Here is a 13,322-nt window from a genome sequence, read left to right on the forward strand (position 1 = left end):
ATGGGGATGAGCAGGGCTGTAGATTGAATAACTAATCTCTACCTCCAAGGATCTTGGCCACCACAGAACATATACTTTCCCTGAGAAGTGCACCATGATTGTAAAATAACTCTGTGTCCAAACAGAAATAAAACAAGAAAGTGCCCTCATCTGCAGGGTTCAGGATCCTGCATGGCCCCCAGTAGTGAGCACCACTCCTCTGGCATGCCGTGGCAACAATGGACACATAAGAAGGGAAACCGGTTACTGATACCAGGCTGCCTGTCCCACTAGAGCCTTCCACAAGGAACCAGAGACAAGGACGGCAGCAGGGTGCTGCAGCAGGACTTGTGCTTTATTGTGGGAGATATGAGGAACATGGGTGGGCAGCTGGGCTTTGTTCTTGGTCCTGACCACACAGCCCTTGACCTCCATACATAAATAGGGGCAGACTCTGCACAGGTGGCCCCTCCAGCCCCGGAACAGGAACCCACTGTGTAAGGGGCCTCATGTCCAGACTGGCACTGAATCCGTCCCAGTGGTGCTGGTCATGCACGTCTCCATGCTGGCCAGGCAGCTTCCAGGCAGGCTGATGAGGCTTCTGTCATCCTCGTACTCATCCCCATCCTGCTCTGAGGAGTCCACGAGGCTGCTCAGCTTGTTCCCAGGTTGCCCTCTTTGGAGGAGGTCTGCTTTGGCAGCTCCCCTGTCCAGGTACACTTTGTACATGGAGTCCCCATGTAGGTAATCAGGCTGTGCTCACTGTGAACACAGTCATCTTGTCCACAGCCAGCAGCAGAAACCTGATGAAGTTGAGCAGGGATTGAAAGAAAGTCCCCTCGATGGACGGGACCTTCTGTGCGCACCTTGTAAAGATCCCGTGGGCACCTTTCTTGTTTTTCAAACAGAGAAACAGTTGTACACAGCCTGGGCCATGAACTCACCCACCCGCTTCAGAAGCCTTGTGCAATAGAGTACCTGTCTGTCATGTTGGTACAGCCCTTGCCCTCAGTGGAGGGCAGGAAGTAATACTGAGACTTACAGTAGTATTGCAGACCCCACAGCGTGAGGGGTTGGTGGAAGCTGGGATGGCCCAGTTTCCCAGATCCTCCACTGGACCACTTCAGCTCTGGCCACCAACACTACTTGCTCTTGAGAATTTAGATCCATCAAACTGAACACTGTAGCTGGCTCTACAATTCTCTAACAGTTCATCAGCTATATACACTATTACCTTCTCCAGGGATTCGAGGACCGGCATGGTCATGTCAGCCTGGACTGCTCTGCTGGCCATGACCGAAGAAGAGAAATACTCCTGAGTACCTGAGATCTCAGGATTCTGAATGCTTGTTTTAGACATGTATCTGAAGAAGAGCATCAGGTACATCTTGTGTGCCTTGTGGTAGTCGCCCTTCTCGATGCTTGCACACAGTTTGCCTCCATGTGGTGGGGGCATCTTTCTGGGTGACCAAAATCAATACCATGAGCCTCTGCACTGTTCAGAACTGGTGCTGTGGCAGGCGATGTTGGTGGAGCCTCCTTGCTCCCTTCCCTGTGGCTGCTACATGCGCTCTACCAGAACTGATTTGTTTTTTGGCAGAAGCTACTATTGATGGCTACTTCCCCATCTGCCTGTATCACTGTGGGAAACACTATTTTCCTAGATAATACAGCAGTGCTGAGCCTCACCCTTCATCTATAGTTCAGAGATGTGCAAATTTACATTTTTTGAGGCTTCTCTGGATCCAGAGAATGTAATGGAGATTCTAAGCCTCAGTGACTTGTTTGAGTCTTTGCAGTAGAACAGGAAAACTCTGGGAGGTCTCCCCTCCATCTGCTGGACAAGTAAATGTTATTGCCAATGCCGTTTACACTCCTCAGGGCGCAGGTGAGTCTGGCTGTTGATCCAAGAGGCACAGAGGAGGAGGGTGTTTCTGTCAATGTAGTCTGAGAAAAGGAACCTGCCAAAGCAGAAACCACAGTGAACAGCAGAGTTGAGGTACAGCATTTTGGGGATCTGAACCAGAAGGGATTGACTGAGTTTAGGAGTTCTCCCCAGGACTCTTGGACCTGTCCGTACCTGTACATTGAGATGGAAAAATGAAGATGAGGGGAGTCCAAGCAATGGCAGGCTCAGCACACCTTCTTCTCAGACCAGGGTCTTCTGTCTGGGCTGTCTCATTATCTCATCATCTGGACCCCTTAGAGGAAGATGTGCTAGTCAAGCAAATGAGTTCTCACTAACTCCTCCTAGTTCAGTGTGGGTTCCTGAAAGAGCAAGCCAGGTGAAGTGAATTACTTTCTCCATGGAATATAAAGTAGATGGTAAAACACCCAGGCCTGTGTGCAAAGACCTCTTTGAGATCCACAGGAGAGCGAGCAGCTGCTGATTCCTCACAAATTGGAGGACTCAGTCATGGGCCGCCTGTCTGTTGGGGTTATCGCATGTGGGCACCTGTCCTGCAGAAACTCCAGAGAGAGACTCAGCACACTCCTGTAAGTCGCAGAGCAGCCATCTCTTCCACAGGTGTTCACTGTATCAGTGCTGCTGTGGGTTTCAGACTTATGAAAGGAAAACTACAGGGAGCATGGCGATGTGTCCTAGCAAAGCCATCGCTGATGCATTTCCTGATGAATGTGGACAGGGACAGCACACGGGCAATCAACACAGGAGAGCTTGGGACCCACCCAGGAACTGAGGATGACAAACCCTGAACAGAGACAAATGAGTCTGATAATATGAACAATTCTGTTGCCTTTAATGGATCAAGGATGATTAGATCTGTCTTTATTTTAGAGGAGGAGGCACTTGTTCAAAATGCTGTGGGTGAAAAGGGGTTCATACAGTGAAGTAGGCCTTGATAAATGTCACAGGAGATGACACATCATGGCCTAGAATGCAGATCAAATACCAACATAGGGTCTGCAGGTAGCAGGCAGAGTGCAGAACCAGGCAATATGTCAAGATGTCATGTATGGCTTTCAGGCAAATGTGTTAATATGTTCAAGAGATATTTAACCAAAATGCTGCCTGTTGTTTCTTCTGACATTAGACACCCTACTTTGATAGATGTAATGGGCTGAACTTGCACAGAAGGGGCCTTGAAGAATGCATTTGCCAGAGGCTGATACAGTCCAACAGCTGAGAACCAGGGAAAGGCTGAAATGGGACAGATCTTGAAGGTGCAGCAGTGATGCAGTAAGCAGGCGTTGCAAAAAGAGGAGATGGTGCAGGGTACAAGATGCGTCGTAGACCTTGACTTAGGAAAGAAAGCAGGTTCAAGGACCCACTTAGGGGTTAGTGATATATTAACCACATGACACATGATAATGTGGAAACAGGAGTGTATTCAGGCATAGAGCTTTCCAGAATCATTTTCCATTAGTAAAATGTACCAAGCACAGGCTGATATTTCTATATTTAAGAGAAAAATGCCAACTCCATGGGATTCCCTTTAAACAATAGGTTCAATGGAAAGTACTTGGATTAGTAAACCAATCATAACCTTGATGTCTGTTTTATTGGCATTTTATGATCACTTAGAATCATTGAATGTGAACGAATAGAAGATACTGTAAGCAGAAGCTGTGTACAAAGGCAGCAGTGTAGACAAATACTGTTGCAGATGTGGAGATGGATCGAGGCCCAGGAGTTTGAGTATCCTGCACTGTTTCTCTTGTCTCTGTCATCTTGAGAAACTCACCTGTGCCAGACTTGAATGTAATATCCAGGTCCACCACCAGGCCACAACCCAAAGGTGTGTGCGGTGCCTATATTACCTGATGCATAGTTAGATTCACAGAAAGAGCTGGAGTCTGTTAAAAGTGGTCTTGAGAACACAAAGAAAGAGACCACCACTCCCACTAAAGCATCTTACTGATGCAACTTCTAATGAGGAGAATAGATGCTCACAGAAGTGGCAGAGCAAGCATACCTGGAGAGTAAGCTGTACTTTTTATCCCTGTTAACACTATTATCCATGACCAAAGGAAGGAAAGTAGTTGTTTGGATGAGCTGAGGTCCAACTTCACAGTGTATGCACAGTTAGAGCTAGTCTGGAAAGGAATTATGAACAGTGAAGAAGGCAAAGAGAAGAGGAGGTCACTGGATGTATAGATATTCTGTTTTCCTTTTTAAAAAAGGAAAGGAAATTGGTTCCATCTGTCTGGAAGAACATGTCTAACACTTGAAGAGAAGTGGGCATTTAGAATGGGACATTGGGAATGGAGGAAGAAAGTCTAAAAGGCTCAGGAGTGTTCAGGGTTGAAGGAAAAACAGCATTTGTTTTATAGTATTTGACAAGAAAAATGATCATTTAATATTTCTTACAGGACTGGTTATTATTGACTCATAGGGGTATCCAAGGAGATATGAGGAACAGATATTTGACTTTTTTACCTCATTGTACCCTAGAGACAATGGAACTGATTTCCATGATCAAGGTGCAGGCAATGTTAGCCAAGAAGCAGAGGGCAGGATGGACTGGGAAAGGATCCTTGCAGTAATAGAGACGAACAGATGGTAGATGAGATGCTGTGGTAAAGTGTAGTAGTGATCTGTGCTTCAGATGCAGATACAGCCAGGGTGACAGCAGAGCTCTTATGCCTGTCCCTGCCCTGCAGTGAGAAAGAAGCAGTTCAAGACCAAAGTTCTCCTCAGGGAGTCCAGGTTGTCCTAGGCCTCCTTTCCCACCCCTGCAGAGAAGTGGCTCTTCCTTTGGGAATGTTTCCACTGAGGCTGCCAAGACCCTTGTGAGCCCTGCTGCTAAAGCTCAGCTTCCATGGGAGCCTGAGGAGTAGCTAGGTAGGATTTCAGTTTTGGGGAGTCATAGCAGTAATCACTAGCTCTGGCTGACTCCTTTCACCCTGGGCTCTGACAGGACAGAAGGACAGCACTGCTGAGTCTCCTCAGTGAGCACAGGGTGAGCTCTAACAGGATCATTAGTCACCACAGAACACAGGCCTCAGAATCCAGCTGGATTCTACTAGATCATATCCTTTGATCTTCTGAAAAGATTGCCACATCCAGAAGACATCTTTAACACTCTTACAAAAATAAAAGGAAATAACACATTGTTAACTTTCCCACAGAGAATGCCATCAGATTATTTCATTGGTATGTGATTTACCACAAAGATATATATATTTGGGGTTCCTCAAAGAATTCATTATTCAGGGAACATATTCCAGTAACTATCAAATGAATTTACTGCACTACAGTCTCAACTTTTCGCCTATACAATAGTCTGCCCCATACACGATCAGACACTCATTTATGAGATTCCTGCACTCACTTCCAGTGTCTGTATGTTTTGCTAGTCGATGTACAAATTTCAAATCCATCATTCTTCTCCTACACCACTGCATCCAATTCCCACCACTTTATCTCAGCCAGCAACACCAGAGACACTATGTCCCTAGACACACTTGCAAGTAGGTGAACTTCAATCTCATTCTCATCCTCCAATCCCAGTTCCCCAGTCTTATTCCCAGATTTATAGCAGGCCACCTGTTCTGGACTCTCCTTTTTCTGTCCCCATTCCTGGAGTAAACAAATCCTCTCTCTCAGCCTTCTCTTCATCCCATTCCTTTGTCTTGGTCTCCTTCACTGGAGACAGTCTGTCACTGCAGCCCATGCTGACCATGGAAGCAAATAGGCAATATTTCCTCTCCTTTCCGTCCTCCATTTTCAAACACTCAGTCTCATCCCTAAGACTGTACAAGACCACGTGCTGGACAGGGATGTGATTTCACCTCTTAATCCAACTCCCTAAGGACTTTAGAGATCCAGATGGCTGACCAAACTTTTCTCCCTCCTTATGTATCTGCTGAGACACTTGCCAATCTAGCTCATCCTACTCTTTCCTGCAATCTCCCAATACTAGAAACACTGCCCACCTGCAACCACCAGTGGCCACACCTGGGAGAGACTCAGAGCACTCTCTAAAGGCTACCCACAGCCACCACACCCCCTCCAGAAATCCTGTGAGGGCAACAGAAACTAAGGAATGAAAAACCTACCCAACAGACAGGCAAGACCAGATATCAACTACTGGAAGTGAAATTTTTCTAAGCCCAGATGGCTGGATGTCAGCATGAGGACAGAATCAAAACAGCCCAACAGTGTGTCTCCATTAGAGCTCATCAATAGGACTTCAGTAGTTCCCAAGCAAGGCAAACAGCTGACACACAGAACAAGGACTTCAAAATAGCTATTATGAGAATGGTCAAGGACCTTAGGAGGACATGAATGAAATCTTTGGAACACAAACAATGGATTTGAATGAAGAAGACAGGTCAAGGGTACACATGAAAAAAAAAGATTCAATAAAGACAAGTGGAACCAAGGGAGAACTGGAAACAGTGTAAGGGACTGGAGCAAGAATCCTAGAGGTAAGACTTACTGACAGAATGTAAGAGATAGAAGCAAAAATCGCAGACATTGAAGACAAGATAGAAGAAAATTGTTTTCCCAGTCAATAACAATGTTAAATCTAATAAAATTTCCACCACAAAGCACCAGAAAAATTGGGATATTATGTAAAGGCCAAGTCCATGATTAAGGGGAATAGAAGGCGAAGAAAGCAAAGTCAAAGAAACAGAAACTATTTCCAATAAAATCATAGAAGAAAACTTCCCTAACCTAAAGATTGAGCTTCCTATTAAGGTAAAAGAAGCATACAGAACTCCAAATAGACTAGATCATCAAACAAATCATACTTGGCACAATATAATCAAATCAATAAAACAAAGAATGTTCAAGGGTATAATAAAAATAATCAAGTAACATATAATGGCAGGAATTATTAGAATAAAATGATGACTGACTGTACTAACACTGACTATTATTATGACTGGGGTGAACAGGGCACCATATAGGACTCGGTCAAGATTTCATCTACATGATGTAGCCAATGAAGTGGATTCCGGACAATTGATAAACTGTCACAAAGAACCATACTCCCATTCACCAGGACAGGACCATTGGCCTCTGCAGAGGAGAGCACACAATTGGGATGGTTGGTGTACATCAAGACCATGATACAGAAACTCATCATCTACCACAAGGAGATGCACATTGGACACGAATTCACTACACCTGACTGATCTCAAGATTGGACCCCTGAAAAGCTTGTCAGCTGGCTTGCCCCTGGTGACCCAAGAAGATGCTCCATATATGTATGGTGGGCAGGAGAAGACTGCAGGCAGCTCCCTCAACAAGGCTGCACACCATACCACTGGCCATCATCTGCAGCTCCTTGGCAATCAGGTTTCCTTCTAAACTAAAGCCTGATGATGGCCCTGGGCTCAAAGATGTTCCAAGTTTGTTGACTTTTTCTGGGCAGTGATGTTTCCCAGTCCTTTTAAGCACTGTTTACCTATTTCTAGTACAAACACCTATCTTGCTGTTTACTCAAAGTCAAGGAATCCCCCATGGGGACATCAAATTTATCTGTCTGAATAATCATTGGCTGAGACAACAGCACCTTAGGGCATGAAAGATGAAGGCTTGAACTCGGTCAAGCAGAAAGAAGAAGAGGCTCCTGAAAACATGTGGCTTCTCTTCTCTGCAGCCACACCCTCTCTGAGCACCTCAGGACGAGAACAGATTTCTCAGGCAGCACTCACCTGCTGCAGCTTGGAGCAAGCTGGAACCCATGAGGAAGATAGGGTCGTCTTCTCGGGGTACACATGCACCATTCGCTCCTAACCTCCCCTTCAGGGGAATTTTGCTCCTCTCCTTCTTGGTTGTGGACCCTGTCACCACCCACACATTCATTCCTTACTTTTCTGCTCTCAGAATGGAATTTCCTCTGGATAAATCACCTCCTCCCCATCCAGATGCAAGCCCTTTCTTCTGCCCTCTCTCACTGCTTTTATCCTTTGACATGTCCCACTTTCCCCACTCCTCCTTCCCCCTCCTCTTCCTGTGCCTCCTTACCACCTAAGAGGAAAGTGTGCAAGCGCTTCTTTACAGGTGCTCATTGATTCTGTTGATGGAAGTGAGGGGAGAAGGAGATGGGGACCCAGAGTCATCTGGGACACTTAACTTTTCTCATGTGGACTTGAAGCAGGATGGATGCCTCGTCATCGCCCATGATGATGTGACAGGCTTCTATGTCCAGCTACTTCTTCTGGGAACAAATGAAGTTCACCCTTGCACCCAGTAGGAGAAGAGGGGTACAGAGCTCATGCCCTGGTGGCTGGAGCTGTCTATCAGGTAGATGTTTGGGGCACACCTCCTTTCATGCTCTGGCCTGGCTTGCTCCAGAAACTGTTATGCCCCAACCAGGCCGAACACAGACCCGGGGTTTAGGAATCCCGGGTCAGGGCCGCATCGTCAGCCCTGGAAAAGAGATGAACAAAGGACTGTTTTAGTGACATTGACATAGAAAGACTTAGCAAAAAGCTGAACTGAGGAACCAGAGTTCTCCACATACTTCTTCCATTCCTAAACTGTTGTCCCTTTGAAAGCTCTTCTCCCTCCAGTTCCCCTGCATCCGCAAGCCCTGCCAGCAACCTCTGCTATCTGCTTCTGTCTCAACTATGCTAGTCTCTTCATGAATAGGATTCAGTGTGAAAGCTCCTTTTGGGGTTCCAGAAACCTTAATGTTTAAGTCCTGTAAATGACTGAAGCCTGCCCACGGCAAAGTGCCTTCGAAAAGTCAGCTCAAATCATAAGAGATTAACTGGCCTCACCCACCACATTTCCTTAAAAGTGCAATTTCCATTCTTTTGTTATTCCTTACCTGGATGTTGTCTCTTTTGTCCTTGGCATGCAGAGGCAGCAGAAAAACCTTCGAAAAAGGTTTCTGGTGGCCTTCACCTTAGCGTCCTTGTGTGTCCCCTCAGATGTTAAGTTTGCAGCATTTTCTGCTGACTTGGGTGTTTCTAATGACTTCATATCAGCACCCTGTGGGGCAGAATTCGCAGGTGAGTTAAGATCTGATGTTTAAATCAGGGGAGCTGGACTTAGAGAAACCCTTGCTAGTTTTTTCATTTACCTCCTGGCCTTTCTTTACTTTGGGTTCTGTCATGAAGGTTGGCAGAGCCAGCTCACTCCACCTTCTCCTCAGTGGAAAGCGAGGGAGGGTGAGATGAAGAGAGAGCCTCCTGGAGTAGCAGACCTGTGGATGATATTTGCTTTTCCACCTGTAGATACGATTTTTCTGAAAAAGGGCGTCGTTTTTGGCTAAGGTCCAATAAAATCTATTTGGCAAAATTGTGTCACAGTTCTCTTCTGCCACTATGTTAGTCAGTGAGCAGGTTGTGTTGACAAGGCTTGAAATAGAGTACTCCGACGCTAATTGTTTGGAAGACTGTAAACTGTCATCAGTGAGATGGACCCAGGATACTTCATCTGCCATGTCCTCCACCTTTTCTGGTGGGGATTGGCTCTGCAATAAGATGCTAGAAATGAAAAAAAAAAGCAAAATCAACATTAGGAGACAAAGTGCCATGGGCAAAGTGCCTTCGAAAAGTCAGCTCAAATCATAAGAGATTAACTGGCCTCACCCACCACATTTCCTTAAAAGTGCAATTTCCATTCTTTTGTTATTCCTTACCTGGATGTTGTCTCTTTTGTCCTTGGCATGCAGAGGCAGCAGAAAAACCTTCGAAAAAGGTTTCTGGTGGCCTTCACCTTAGCGTCCTTGTGTGTCCGCTCAGATGTTAAGTTTGCAGCATTTTCTGCTGACTTGGGTGTCTCTGATGACTTCATATCAGCACCCTGTGGGGCAGAATTCGCAGGTGAGTTAAGATCTGATGTATAAATCAGGGGAGCTGGACTTAGAGAAACCCTTGCTAGTTTTTTCATTTACCTCCTGGCCTTTCTTTACTTTGGGTTCTGTCATGAAGGTTGGCAGAGCCAGCTCACTCCACCTTCTCCTCAGTGGAAAGCGAGGGAGGGTGAGATGAAGAGAGAGCCTCCTGGAGTAGCAGACCTGTGGATGATATTTGCTTTTCCACCTGTAGATATGATTTTTCTGAAAAAGGGCGTCGTTTTTGGCTAAGGTCTCATAAAATCTATTTGGCAAAATTGTGTCACAGTTCTCTTCTGCCACTATGTTAGTCAGTGAGCAGGTTGTGTTGACAAGGCTTGAAATAGAGTACTCCGACGCTAATTTTTTGGAAGACTGTAAACTGTCATCAGTGAGATGGACCCAGGATACTTCATCTGGCATGTCCTCCACCTTTTCTGGTGGGGATTGGCTCTGCAAGAAGATGCTAGAAATGAAAAAAAAAAGCAAAATCAACATTAGGAGACAAAGTGCCATGGGCAAGGTGCCTTCGAAAAGTCAGCTCAAATCATAAGAGATTAACTGGCCTCACCCACCACATTTCCTTAAAAGTGCAATTTCCATTCTTTTGTTATTCCTTACCTGGATGTTGTCTCTTTTGTCCTTGGCATGCAGAGGCAGCAGAAAAACCTTCGAAAAAGGTTTCTGGTGGCCTTCACCTTAGCGTCCTTGTGTGTCCCCTCAGATGTTAAGTTTGCAGCATTTTCTGCTGACTTGGGTGTCTCTGATGACTTCATATCAGCACCCTGTGGGGCAGAATTCGCAGGTGAGTTAAGATCTGATGTATAAATCAGGGGAGCTGGACTTAGAGAAACCCTTGCTAGTTTTTTCATTTACCTCCTGGCCTTTCTTTACTTTGGGTTCTGTCATGAAGGTTGGCAGAGCCAGCTCACTCCACCTTCTCCTCAGTGGAAAGCGAGGGAGGGTGAGATGAAGAGAGAGCCTCCTGGAGTAGCAGACCTGTGGATGATATTTGCTTTTCCACCTGTAGATATGATTTTTCTGAAAAAGGGCGTCGTTTTTGGCTAAGGTCTCATAAAATCTATTTGGCAAAATTGTGTCACAGTTCTCTTCTGCCACTATGTTAGTCAGTGAGCAGGTTGTGTTGACAAGGCTTGAAATAGAGTACTCCGACGCTAATTTTTTGGAAGACTGTAAACTGTCATCAGTGAGATGGACCCAGGATACTTCATCTGGCATGTCCTCCACCTTTTCTGGTGGGGATTGGCTCTGCAAGAAGATGCTAGAAATGAAAAAAAAAAGCAAAATCAACATTAGGAGACAAAGTGCCATGGGCAAAGTGCCTTCGAAAAGTCAGCTCAAATCATAAGAGATTAACTGGCCTCACCCACCACATTTCCTTAAAAGTGCAATTTCCATTCTTTTGTTATTCCTTACCTGGATGTTGTCTCTTTTGTCCTTGGCATGCAGAGGCAGCAGAAAAACCTTCGAAAAAGGTTTCTGGTGGCCTTCACCTTAGCGTCCTTGTGTGTCCCCTCAGATGTTAAGTTTGCAGCATTTTCTGCTGACTTGGGTGTCTCTGATGACTTCATATCAGCACCCTGTGGGGCAGAATTCGCAGGTGAGTTAAGATCTGATGTATAAATCAGGGGAGCTGGACTTAGAGAAACCCTTGCTAGTTTTTTCATTTACCTCCTGGCCTTTCTTTACTTTGGGTTCTGTCATGAAGGTTGGCAGAGCCAGCTCACTCCACCTTCTCCTCAGTGGAAAGCGAGGGAGGGTGAGATGAAGAGAGAGCCTCCTGGAGTAGCAGACCTGTGGATGATATTTGCTTTTCCACCTGTAGATATGATTTTTCTGAAAAAGGGCGTCGTTTTTGGCTAAGGTCTCATAAAATCTATTTGGCAAAATTGTGTCACAGTTCTCTTCTGCCACTATGTTAGTCAGTGAGCAGGTTGTGTTGACAAGGCTTGAAATAGAGTACTCCGACGCTAATTTTTTGGAAGACTGTAAACTGTCATCAGTGAGATGGACCCAGGATACTTCATCTGGCATGTCCTCCACCTTTTCTGGTGGGGATTGGCTCTGCAAGAAGATGCTAGAAATGAAAAAAAAAAGCAAAATCAACATTAGGAGACAAAGTGCCATGGGCAAAGTGCCTTCGAAAAGTCAGCTCAAATCATAAGAGATTAACTGGCCTCACCCACCACATTTCCTTAAAAGTGCAATTTCCATTCTTTTGTTATTCCTTACCTGGATGTTGTCTCTTTTGTCCTTGGCATGCAGAGGCAGCAGAAAAACCTTCGAAAAAGGTTTCTGGTGGCCTTCACCTTAGCGTCCTTGTGTGTCCCCTCAGATGTTAAGTTTGCAGCATTTTCTGCTGACTTGGGTGTCTCTGATGACTTCATATCAGCACCCTGTGGGGCAGAATTCGCAGGTGAGTTAAGATCTGATGTATAAATCAGGGGAGCTGGACTTAGAGAAACCCTTGCTAGTTTTTTCATTTACCTCCTGGCCTTTCTTTACTTTGGGTTCTGTCATGAAGGTTGGCAGAGCCAGCTCACTCCACCTTCTCCTCAGTGGAAAGCGAGGGAGGGTGAGATGAAGAGAGAGCCTCCTGGAGTAGCAGACCTGTGGATGATATTTGCTTTTCCACCTGTAGATATGATTTTTCTGAAAAAGGGCGTCGTTTTTGGCTAAGGTCTCATAAAATCTATTTGGCAAAATTGTGTCACAGTTCTCTTCTGCCACTATGTTAGTCAGTGAGCAGGTTGTGTTGACAAGGCTTGAAATAGAGTACTCCGACGCTAATTGTTTGGAAGACTGTAAACTGTCATCAGTGAGATGGACCCAGGATACTTCATCTGCCATGTCCTCCACCTTTTCTGGTGGGGATTGGCTCTGCAATAAGATGCTAGAAATGAAAAAAAAAGCAAAATCAACATTAGGAGACAAAGTTCTGACAATCAGTTTGTACGTCAAGAAATCAAAAGTCTCACAAACATCCTAATGACGCATCTTGGTGGTCAAAGATGCAAAAAGCAAACAAACAAAGCACAACATTCCAGCCTCAAAACTGTTATGAGAAAGGATAAGAAAGAACAGAGCTAGAGATCACTTGGCAGTTGAAACAAAGAGCTGGTCCTTTGAAAGGATGAACAAATCTGACAACACTTTACATGAACCCCCCAGAGGAAGACACATATTATTGAAATGTGAGACAGGAAAGAGATGAGTAAGATCCATGGGAACTCTAGGGGCTGTGAGAAAACCTTGTACTCCAAAGTGTTGACAATCCTCAAAGAAAGATATTGCTAAATTCATGGACCAGACACAAACAGAGATGTAAAAGGTTACCAAACATGCACCACCAGCTGCCTTTCCACTGCTGCACCTGGTTATGATGATGAATTGAGGAGCTTATGAAATGTGCTAAGATCTATATGAGTACAAGATTGAAAGAATATAAGTCTTTCCGTATAAGGAGAGCCAGGACCAAAGATTGCATAAAGGAACATACCTGCTGTCTTTAAAAACAATGGAGATCAATGATCCTCAAGCTGCTTCACCAGTGGAAAAAAA

At 45.2% G+C, this 13,322-nt stretch overlaps 1 pseudogene; it reads right to left on the reverse strand.

Moving 5' to 3' along the window:
* Positions 1-316: 316 nt before the first annotated feature.
* LOC130865056 (Golgi to ER traffic protein 4 homolog) lies at positions 317-9,344 on the reverse strand (annotated as a pseudogene).
* Positions 9,345-13,322: the final 3,978 nt, after the last annotated feature.

This window comes from Chionomys nivalis, chromosome 23 (assembly GCF_950005125.1).
Source record: "Chionomys nivalis chromosome 23, mChiNiv1.1, whole genome shotgun sequence".
Taxonomy (NCBI): domain Eukaryota; kingdom Metazoa; phylum Chordata; class Mammalia; order Rodentia; family Cricetidae; genus Chionomys; species Chionomys nivalis.